Source organism: Myotis davidii, unplaced genomic scaffold, assembly GCF_000327345.1.
Source record: "Myotis davidii unplaced genomic scaffold, ASM32734v1 scaffold168, whole genome shotgun sequence".
NCBI classification, from domain to species: Eukaryota; Metazoa; Chordata; class Mammalia; order Chiroptera; family Vespertilionidae; genus Myotis; species Myotis davidii.
The window spans coordinates 3387351-3399401 of record NW_006383016.1 but is presented as its reverse complement, the minus strand read 5'-3'; positions in this window follow the sequence as shown (position 1 = coordinate 3399401).

The following is a 12051-nucleotide window of genomic DNA, read 5'->3' as shown; positions in this document are numbered from 1 at the left end:
TCCCTGCCCAAGTGCAGGCAACTGAATCTCTGAACTTCAGTTTCGTTATCTTTAAGACAGGAGCATAATACGACTTTCACAGAGTTGTGGTGAAGACTAGATGAGGCCACACATACTGGAAAGTGCTGGGGTCGGTACCTGGTACTTAGTAGCTACTCAATAAAAGATCTGTCTCTTCTCTGTAGTGATGATGTTTTATCTGGGTTTATTTTGTTACACTTGTACTTAATCGGTCATTCCCCTTTCACATCTGCCAAACATGCATTCCTTCTTAGGAAGACTGCTCTGTTTATTCTTCCAAAGCAACAGGAATAACAATCTCCATTTTGAGAATTACTTAGAATGAATATCTGAGCCTTATTTGGGGTCTTAATGCTGATAGTATCCTTTAGCAGAATGTCAACACTAGAAAGATTTCATTGTTAGCTGACAGTGGCAGTGAAAAAGGAATCCTCAGAAAGCAAGAGTCACCTCCCCCACACCTGCCAAGAAACAAAGAGCCCAAGCCCACGGCCTCCCAGCAGGAGCAGCTGTTCTGACCCTCCACCCTCCAGCAGAGCCCCGGATGGGTCCCCTCCCACCTTTGCTCTGTGGACTTATCAAGAGCAGACATCTGCAGCAAGGTCTTTGGGGGACCACCCAGAGGGCAGCCAGAGAACCCTGGGGCTCCCCAAGAATTTGCAGAAAGGTCAAGAGTCACTTGCTCTAACAGTTGACTGAAAGCATCTCAGAGAGACCCGATGGAAAGGTCATCTTAAGATAGTGACAGGGCACAGCTTGAGGGGGGAAAGGGGAGAGGACAGAATTTCTTTTTTAAGTAGCAAAAAGTACATCTGTTTCTGGCTCAGCTTAGGCTTTCGAGTCTGATTTTTATTTCAATGGCATTTCCTTGGCTTTTCCAATTCGCGTCTAAATCACAGAATGTGTCCATTGTGCGCTTCTGGGCGTGCATCTATGGGCCACGAAGCACAACGCTGCGAGTGCATTTTCTCACTTCATTAAACATTGCTTTAAAATGGCATCCAAATGTCCGCTCTCCCCATCGTGTCTACAGGGGATCCTGTTACTTTTCCCCCCAGTGGGAACAGAAGGAGCGCCTAAGTCACAAGCTGTGATGTTTAATATTTTTCAATTTCGCATGTCTGCCTTTGCAAGCTGGTTACAGGGCCAGCCTGGCCAGCCATGCCAATGTGTGAAAGGGTCCTCAGTGTCCCCGGGAGGTGCCACTGGCCTTGTAGATCTCCCATCTAGGCTGCAGCAGCCCAAGCTGGCCTGCACCCCGGGGAGCCCTTTGCACTTCACTGGGTGAGGTGCTGACTCCACCTCCCACGGGCAGGCCAGGACGCATCCTGCTGACTTAAGAAGATGCCACGTAAATTAGAACTCATGTAACCATATGGTTCAAACCTGCGGGTCATATTTTATACACAAATGACTATGACAGGCGGTATTTTTGTGCTGACAAGTTGTATTTCATCCATGCTTACTTAGAATTCCATGCTATCATTAAAAGCTAAGCAGTAGAACTGTATCATATTTTTATGTAAAAGTTTGATTGAGTTTTCTTCTTATTTAAAAAAGAAAAAAGAAGAAGAAAAAGAAACATTTACCCAGGCAGCTTTTGCTTCCTCCTTAACTCTTATTATCCAAGTGTTTGGTGCTACGGTGGTTTCAGATGTCCTAACAACAGGAGTTTGAAAGGACTTCTGGCACCCTAGTTTCCAGACTGATCCTCTTTGAGTGTGCTAAACAGCTATTTTGTTGAAATACCCTAAATAAAACGTATAATAGTTTACCAACCACCCAGTGCTGTGTAACCTCTGGATGTTCAAACACAGAACCCACTGACTCGACCTTCCTTGATTCCATGAGCTCATAGCAAACCAGGGCAGAGGTAAATAAAAGAGTCTCCAATACAGTGATCAGTAATCTCCAAGGCCTCTAGGTTAAGAAAGAAAATAGTAATCAAGAAGCTAGCTGGAGCATTCTTCAGCCTGCTTCTTAGAAGACAAACCTTGGAAAAATAGCTCTCAAGCTTACTAGAATTCTAATTAACCTCACAGCCCAGCAAATCCTAGAGGTCCCATGACTATCTTAAGATTACAAGAACTAAGAACTTGTATATATATATATATATATACATATTTGAGTGTATATTCAAAGTAGTTCCTGTAAATATGTCTTCCCCCTTGGGAAAATGTCTTGGACCCCCAATTCATTCTCTGCTTTGCCTTTGCAACCCAAAGTGACCCTCTTTTCTGAATCAGAACTAGGCATGCAGATTGGGAGAGGATTTTTCTGATTTCTGCATGAATTGATAGAAAAATATCCTGGCAAAGCTACCAATTATAGTCGCATTTAGTTGCATATATAACAAATGTCCTTTCTTAAAAAGAATAAAATTTCTTTTAAATCAGGACTACCCTGACCACTCTAGGCACATAGTTGTCAAACCAGAACATCAGGACGCTCTGCTCCAGAAGTCTGAGGGGCATTTCTAGAAGCTCCGAGAAAGCAGATCACTTCTCTCTGGACAGGTGGGCCTGGGTTTGAATCCTGTCTTCGCCTCTTACTTTCTTTGAGCAAAACCATAATGCCTCCACGCTCAATTTCCTCACCCATAAAATGGAATACAAAGTACAATGTCTAATACACTTGTTAAATTTTCATTTGTTCATCCTACCCCAGCTGAGCCCCCCAAGCTCTGAGACTGCCCGGAGAGTATGAGCGAGGAGAGTGTCATGTACTTGAAATGTGATTGTCTCCCTCCCACCCTCCTCCCTCTTGGCACCATCTCTCTTCCACAGGTGCTTGTTTCTTAAATCTTCCTTGACAATGGCTTAGGGACTAACTCATCCTGGGTAGATGTTAATGAGAGACTCTGCAAAATCTTACAGCCTTTACAGATTAAAAGGAATAATGTTCTTTTAATGAGCATGTGTCCTATTTTAAAAGTAATAATCCGATTACTACAAAAAATGGAAAATGCATAAAAGTACAAAGCAGAAAAATCACCCATCATCCCGGTACCCAAAGACAGCACCATGAGGATCTGACTGCCAGTTGACCTTTGAGCTGGACATGGGCAATTGGAGGCTGCTCGCCCCCACCCTGACCTTGGCATGTACAGTTCTGCCTGCCAGCCCTGCAGTGGGCGCTGCTCCAAGGCCAAACCTAGAGAGAGGAAGTGTTGCTGAGACCATCTGGATGCTATGTGACTGGACCCAGTTAAGGCCTCTCCATAAACTTCTAAGATTCTGATGGGCAGGCGTGGAGATCTCCTCGCCATGTGGTTGCCCAAAACAAGCCTTGTTTATTAAAGTTCCCTCAGTTATTGAAACCACCACCTACCATCTGGAGTGGCCTGCCTCCCTCTCAGGTCTTTCCTGGCCCGCCATGTAAGGGGGCCAGTTTGTGAACCAACACACCACGAACATTTCTTTTAGTCTTTTCTGTATGCCTGTTTATTGTGACCTTATTTGTGTATGTATGCTTTTTAAAGGGATGATTAATTACATTGTTGTTTTTAGTTTTACTTAGGACAGAATGCATGCACAACTGTGTGTGTGTGTGTGTGTGTGTGTGTGTGTGTTTTCATTTAACATAACCCAGGAAACATTTTTCACATTATTATAGGCTTCTTAAAATAGTCATTTTTAATGGCTGCAAAATAAGGGATACATTTTTAAAGGTATAATTTCTAACTTTATTCAGACTATGGGAGATAAATGTATAAAACCAAAATGAAATATAGGTTCTCTAAAAGGCAGTGACTGGGGTCTCTTCATTCCCTGCAGTAACCTTAGTATCTGCCCTAGTGCCTGCCCATGAGAAGGGCTCTTTAATAAATAAGAATAAGAATGGTGAGAATGTGGAGCCCTAGATGCCTCTAAGGCTCCCTCGCCTGACCAGCACTGCCCCTGGTTTGCTATGAGCTCATTCTTCATGATGATTGACAAGTAACTCACTCTCTCCATGCTTTGCTTTCTTCTGTGATCCGTTGCTAAGACACAAGTAAGAGCAAATACAAGGTTTATAAAAATAGCAACAGGTTTTTTAAAGCACCTGTTTTCCATTTAACACCCTCACACGCATGTTTTAAAACCTACAGGGGAATTGTTTATTAGAGTTTTCAGAAATCAGAAAAAAATGCAAGTTATAAGAAAGCCGTCTCTGTGATTCTCTGATCCCCAGATATCTATGTTGGAAACTTCACACAAACGAATAAGAAACAGATGCAAAAATAAATTATAAATGGTATATTACTCTATTTAGCCAACATATTGGATGCCCAGGACAAACAAGTCAAGGCTTTGTCCTGCCCTAAAAGTATTTGTGTGAAGTGCTGGCAAATGTGGTACCTACTTAGGTCCTAAGGGTCTCATCACCAAGAGTGAGGGCAAGATCAGTGGTTCTACCCAAGGACCAGAAACTGATTCTCAGAAAATTTCAAATAACTGAGCAGAGCTGAAAGGGTAGTTTCTGATATACCTATACCTAGTGAAAGGCCACCCCCCCCCCCCCCCACCAGAGCAAAAATCAATTTGTGATTTACCTAGGAGCCACCACTGAACTTACCCTTGTACCCTACCAAGCGATTCTGAGTAACTTCATGTACTGCCGAACTTCTTTTTGCCCCTCTAAAACCTAAAGATGTATGACCCTATAAATGTCCACAGACCTACTTTCTGAGCAAAATTCAACTTTGGAAACAAATACAATGTGGGCAAGAAAAATGTTAAAAGTTAAAAACACTATCCATACCATTTCGCCTTGTGTATTAGGTCTAGCTCTGCCAGCCCCAGGGGGAAAGGGAAGGACAAGAATGGCCACATTCTCTCTTCTCTTCCAGCCCACAGCTGGGCTTCAGACAAGAGGAAGATTGTGAGGCCACAGCAAAGGTGGTGGGTAAGAGGCTGGGAGATGGAGCCAATGAGGGAAAACTAGAATAAGTGGGGCGATACCATGTGATAAAAGAGAGGAGATGAGGAACTTTTCAGATTTAAAATTTTAATCTTTAATTACATGAAAGGATGTTTATGCAAGAGGGTGACCTCTTTTTTCCATCTCTTCTGGGGCAGGTCAAGCGAAAATGGACTTAAGCTGTAGCCGAGTGGGTTTAGGTAAGACAGAGGAAGGAATTTCCTGAATGTGGAGGTCGTTAAACACTGGAATGAGTTACTAAGGGAGTCTGTGGACACTCTTCCTCTGGGGAACATTTAAAAATAAGATAAATTTTCATCTGTCAGGGAGGGTTTAGGAGTAATCCAACCAGAAGGCCTCTCAAAGCATTTTCCAGCCCTATAACCTGAAGGCCAAATTCCCTCCCATTTCATTTCTACAGTTAACTACATGTGAGATGGATGCCTGGAGCAGAATTCAGGGCTTGGGAAACAGTAACCAGAGGGTATGGCTTTCTGTTCTATAATAAGATACCACTTTGCATGAAAGATGAAAGGCAGATTCCTTTCTGGGAGCCACATCAGGAAAAACATTCACCACTGGGCAAATTAACTATTGCCCAGACCCCTTCCCTCTCCTCCGGGAAAGACAAAGGGCCCTGCCCTCCTCTGGGCTGTTTTGTTCCCTTGGGTCTTCTGAGCTCACCTTTCCAGTTTTTAAGTTTATCTTTCCAGACAATCATCCCGAGTATTCTACTAGTTAGTAGAAACTAAGTAGTCAGTTTCTCCAGTCTTTTGAAACCTAATCAAATGTTTCCCCAGCAATTATTTGGCTAACTTTCCATCTTAGATACACAGTAGTAAAATACAAGCTTGCGTTTTGAAAAATTGTCAGGCGCATTCCATTTGCTTGATTTTTCTCCTGAGTTTTAAGCAAATCATTCTCTGGATTTCCATAGGCCCTGGGAGGGAAGGATAGCCTGACCCACCCTGTGGGCGCTCCCATAACACTTTTGTAGTTTACTAGCTTTGTTTGCAGTCCGGGGTTAGCCTTTCTTTTAAATGCCTCAAGTCTCCTTTGTTTCAGGCCAAAGCAGGAATCTTAAAGGGAATTGATCATCACACCCGCCTCCATGATCATGGTACCTCCTCCTCTTCATTCTCAGCCTAACTTTTCTTTTTCCCTTTAGCTTCTCCCACCTCACTCTCACTCCCTCAAGCCAAGACGTTTGTCAAAAGCTTCCTCTGAGTTCTCCAACCACTTTGTCCAGCATGAACGCTCTGAATTCAAGTGTAAAGAAAAGGAATTTGGTTTAAGTAAGAAAAGGGAGGACAGATAAGGGAAGAGGCTACAGCTGCTCCTAGCAATGGATGCTTCATAACAGTGACCTCTGGAGCAGAGAGAGAAAGTACTCCAGGAACTTTCTGGTATATATGGCAGGATTGGGGCAAAAAGAGACACATAACTTCCTCGGGAGACAGCACGAATTTATTCATCTGTGTGGATTAAAGTAGACCATTTAACTTACCCCTTTCTTGAAACCATCAAGTACTTATGGTTCTAAATTAAGGCAAGCATATTATAAGGATCAAAGTAATAGAAAGTCATTATTTTTACTTCTGTAGAAGCTCCCTAGAGAACTTCTAGTCTTGATGGGGATCGGGGAGGAGGGAGATCTCCCTAATCTTTCATGAGGGAAGTAAAAGAGGTGTATTCTCATCTTGTAGGAGGTGAGGAAACCAGGAATGGAGTGATGACATAATTCACCCATTGTGGCCAAAACAATCACAAGATTCTAAGCATTCATATGTATATATTCTTTACCAAGATGCCCTCTTTGAATGAAATTTATTTATGTAGTTAAATAGGTAGTACGGTTTTTAAAAATGTGTGCATAAAAAATATATTAAATTGAGTTTATGAATAATATCCTTCAAATAACAAAGTGCATCATTAATATTTAACACACTGAGAGAAGTTGATCAACAGCAGTCTTCCCGACAAGAGTTGGTTTCATCAGCCTCTCCAGGTCTGCAACCCCAAGGCTCTATCCAGGTTTACTTGGAGGACTAACCCTGCCCCAGTTCATTCCAGGCCACTCAGAGCTCAACTGTCGAGAGAGAGAGAGAGAGAGAGAGAGAGAGAGAGAGAGAGATCCTTCACATTGGTTCCACCTCTGGGGACCTACATTCTCCTGGACACACTCTTTATTGGGGACAGCCTGGACTGAGGTATTGTATGTTAGGTGGTTAATCCAGCTGTTAACTGGTAGTCCAGTCCTTCATGAAACAAACCCTGGACTAACAGTGTCTTTGTCCCCTGAAACACTGAGAGATTAACATGAACATAGTTCCTCCCTTTCAGCTCACCACGTCCTTACCCCTTTTCATCCAACCTTCACACTCAAGCTCATTAGCAGATGAGAATCTTTATTTTCACACATGGTCTGAGCCTTTACCTTAAACCCTTTGCCTTGGGACAGCCAGCTGGTTCTGTCTGGGTCCCTCTCCCCCCGCAGACAGGCAGAACCCACATTGCCCGCTCACAGAAGCATGTAGCCCGGCCCAGGAGACTCAGCCAAAGCCCAGGGTCCCGAGGAGCATCAGATCCTGGGCTAAAACTTCTGCAGACACAGCTGGTTCCACTACAGTCAAACAAATCACTCCTTTGAACAAAAAGCTTCAAAACTTAGAGGGAAGAGAAGATGAAAGCTGCAGGTCTCTGTAAATTATATATTATCCGTGTCTAGAATGCCCAGAGGGGTCATGAATTTAGAGACCTCCACAAAAACAACATCAACAAAAAGCCAATATCTGACACCTCATGTTCCTGAAACTCATTACAACCCTGGGAATGAAAGTATAGGGAGAAGAAACAAACCGTGAATAAATTATTTAAAAGAGGAAAAGCTTTCATCATTTTCTTGCATTGTTCCTGAGCTTTTCCCAATCGGTTCAAAACCAGTGGAAAGAGAAGTCCCGTCTCCTAAATTATCCCTTGATTTCAAATGATGTCTGGGCTGCAAACTACAGATGCCTCCAATCTTTAACCCTTTCTTCTCTTTCTAAAATGTCATCAGGAAAAGCAGTAAGGAGATTTAAATGACATGTCATCTGAAAGAGAGGTCTTTTTTTTTTTTTTAATCAGCCTCTCAAATTAATAAAAAAAAACTCTATCCCTTCCATTGAAGTGGGAAAATGCCTTGGGAGAAAGAGGCTGATTCTTCCCCGACACCTGAGATGTGACTATGTACTCTCACACTTTGTTCAGAGCACTTTTCCCCCACAATGCTTTGCTCCTTGGGGCCATAGAGCATTCCCCTTGTGCTCTGTTGCACAGAGCTGGAGCTGCACAAATTTGAGGTGTACAGTGGGTGTGAGCTATAACGTCTCAGGATGCCCTGCTCACCTCCATACCCATAGGATCTCGCTCCCAGTAAGGACTCAATGAAGCCTGGTTGACTCGATGAACAAATGAATGAGCGATCGTCTCTAAATCTCTAAGATCCCCCCCAACCCCCATCAATCTTTCCTAAGAATCACTCCTCGCCCATTTCCTTCCTCTAAGACACTTCACTAATCAAAGGGATGCACCATATTCTGAGAGTCTTACACATTCTGTTTCTTATTTCATCTGAGAAAGAATGTACTGAAGTGTCCTCCCCACCGCATGTGGATTGAATTTCCATCTCTTCTCCCCATTTCCACCTTTCTTTTATTTCTGTCTCCATCAGAGCACAGCACTCAATATTCTGCAGAAATAATTTTCTGCTGAATGAGGTTTGGCCATAAGTCAAGGGCAGATTTATTAAGGCCTCTGCACAGCCTGTTCCCCGGCTTACTGTCGACATGACAGTTTAAATCTTTGATCACCCTTACACGTAACCCCTTCCATGCTGCACAGTCAGGACCTGTGGGATGAGCGCCTCCTGGCACGCGAGCTGCGTTGAGAATGGTCTGAGCCCACGGACAGGACGTCTTCACCAGGACCCAGGGTGCCCAGCGCTTCCATCGGTGATCAAGGTATTCCCCACCCTGCTCTTTTCTACCTGCCTCTGCTTCCGAAGGTCACTTGCCACTGCATTTTGTCACCAGATAGCTATATTATTTAGTGGGTTTGCTGGGTGTTCTGTGAAAGACTGTTGTTGTTTCTGTTTGGTTTTGGTTTCATTTTAATGGTTTTACTTTTTCTGTGACAGTTTACCAAACACCTGGTACCACCTAAGCTAGTCTTTTAAAAACCCTTGAATCCATTGGGTGGTAGGGTGACACGGGTGCAATGGTGATTACTTCTCCATGTAGTTGGATGTCACTGCATATTCCATTTGGGCACTTTGGTTACGAACACACACACACACACACACACACACACACACACACTTACCCTTCACAAAACAATGCTCAAAGCTGCCATTAAGAATATTAAATTGCTTGCACAACTGTGAAGGCTCCCAAAGGGTCACTCCATTCACACTAACAAAAGACTAAATATTGTGTGTTTCAAGACACCAGTGGGCACACCCCCTTCTTTCAGATGACTCATCCACATCTGCCCCATTAGTTCCTCCAAACAAACAATTGCTGTGGTTATTCCTCCTCTATGGGTAGCACTTGGCGTGTATGGACGTTTTCTCCAGACGCCATCTCATTAGATTCTCACCATATTTCCTACAAGTGGCAGTTACTGTCCTCATCGTACACGCGAGGAAACCTGAGCTGCTCCAGGGACACACTCATACGGGCAGCACACCAAGGTTTTATACTGGATCTTCTTTGGAGGCACAGTCTCCTTACAAATAACCCCTTAAAAACCAAACCAATGCTGAATAGCTCGTGGAGATGGCTGTTAGTAAAATCCTTCTCTTTTTTTTAAGTATAAATACAACTTCACAGTATGTAGAAAGGTATAAAAAAGATACAAAAAATGAGCCAAACCCCCCGAAGATAACCAGGCTCTACCATTTGGGTATATATCCTTCCAGGCTTTTTTCTATGATATGTTATTGTTTTAAGATCAGATCATGATCCATTGTATTCAAATCCTCTCACAAATCTTAAGCACTTACTCACAGGGAGGAGGGATTAGACCAGCGGTTCTCAACCTGTGGGTCGCAAGCCCTTTGGGGGTCGAGCGACCCTTTCACAGGGGTCTCCTGAGACCATCGGAAAACACATATCTAATTACGTATTGTTTTTGTGATTAATCACTATGCTTTAATTATGTTCAATTTGTAACAATGAAAATACATCCTGCATATCAGATATTTACATTACGATTCATAACAGTAGCAAAATTACAGTTATGAAGTAGCAACGAAAATAATTTTATGGTTGGGGGTCACCACAACATGAGGAGCTGTGTTAAAGGGTCACGGTATTAGAAAGGTTGAGAACTACTGGATTAGACTCTGATGAATTGAAATCGTGTTGTCAAAGAGAACGAATCAGCCAATATGTTTATTTCTTTAAAAACTCGTTTTATTAACGTAGTCTAGAATTAACCTTAAAAATTTCTCACTTTTAAATTTTAAAACAAAGGTCAGAGCTTGGCAAACTCATTTTGAGTGATGCAGGAATGTTTGGAAGCAAAATATAAGATGTAGACTAAAGACATATAGATTATCTATTTTTTAAAAAAGGTAAATGACAGATGAGGGAAAGATTTGGGCAGGAGAAATGTCCCTCGACATTATGACAGGGAAGAATATGCCATCCAAATCAATAAAGGGAGCCCTAATTTCCCATGGAGACAAATAAAGAGTGGCAGGCATGGGGAGGGGGGCAGGCAGGGAGAAGAGAGAGGAACTAGGGGAACTTTCCAGGAATGGGGAGATCTTTTCACAAAGAGAAGTAGAAAACCATGTCCAAACAAAACCAACACAACCCCATACACTCATTGACCACAGTATCAACTGCAGGGTATATTTCTCTAAAGTTGCAATTAGTTCTAGAAAAAGACAAGATTCTCAGAAAGCAGCCACCGAGTGACATCATCAGAAAAGGGTTGGCCAGAGGGCTTAGAGAAGTCGGACATCTGCTGCTTTTGTTTAGATAAACACAAGTTCCTGCCCACACCCAGTTGCTGCCAGAGACACTTGAAGAGAAATACGAGTGCATTTTTCTTTCGATGGAAGAATAGAAGAATAACTGTGCATCTGCTGACTTGAGTATTGGTGTGGTCCTCGGGGCCTCACAGACCTGCTCTGAGGAAGGAAAAGAAAACAATGCAGACGATGCCTAAGGAGCTGAAGAGAGCGGATTCTGTGGACCTGGCTCAGTGCTCTTGAGAGAAATAGCAAAACCAATTCCCAGAAAGTTGGGCGCTTGCGAAAGACCCCAAGTGTTTGGGGTGAGCCACAGAGGGCCATGGGCTGCCACTGGGACCTCATATCCGCATGCAGAAACAGCCCAAGGTCCTGGACTCTGCGGCTGCCTTTTTCTCCAGGCAAGCCCTCCCTTTTCACTCACACCTGTCAGTGTACAAGGTCACCTACCAGCTCGCTTCCGGGATATTTTCATTATCTGCTAAGGAAGCTGGGGGAGCGCTCACTCGCCGAGGAATATGTATGTTCCCTCCCAGAACACATCCATCTCCTTGAAGCATTTCACTTGGGCACAGCATTGTTTTCAGGCAACCATTTATCTCGGGGTTTATGGAATATTTGGCCACATCTGCTAAAACTACGAACATTTTTTTTTAAAAAACTCCATGTCCTTTCATGTCCTCTATATTTATAATAATAGAGGTATGCCATTTCTTAAATGTTTTCATGTTTAAACATTTCAAAATCATTTTTGTAATTGAATTTGGTCTCATGAATTCTTATTCATGAAAAAAAGTTGACTATAAATGATAGGCTTGAAAAGCCACTTTCTCAACATTTCCCCCCAAAACACTGTAAAAGCCACAGAGTATGGCAGACGCGCTGGAACAATGAGGGTAACTGACAGGCTTTGTGGGTGTGTAGTTTCCCTCCACGGCCCAAAGTTTCTGAGCCTTTGGGAGCCTCCGGGGACAATGACTCTGGCTTAATAACTGTGAAATGCTATTGAACTAGCAATAAAAAATATTCCCCACCACAGAACAGTATGATACGGCAGGCAGCACTCCTGCCAATCACAGGACATTCAGGAAAAAGTGACTCGAGTT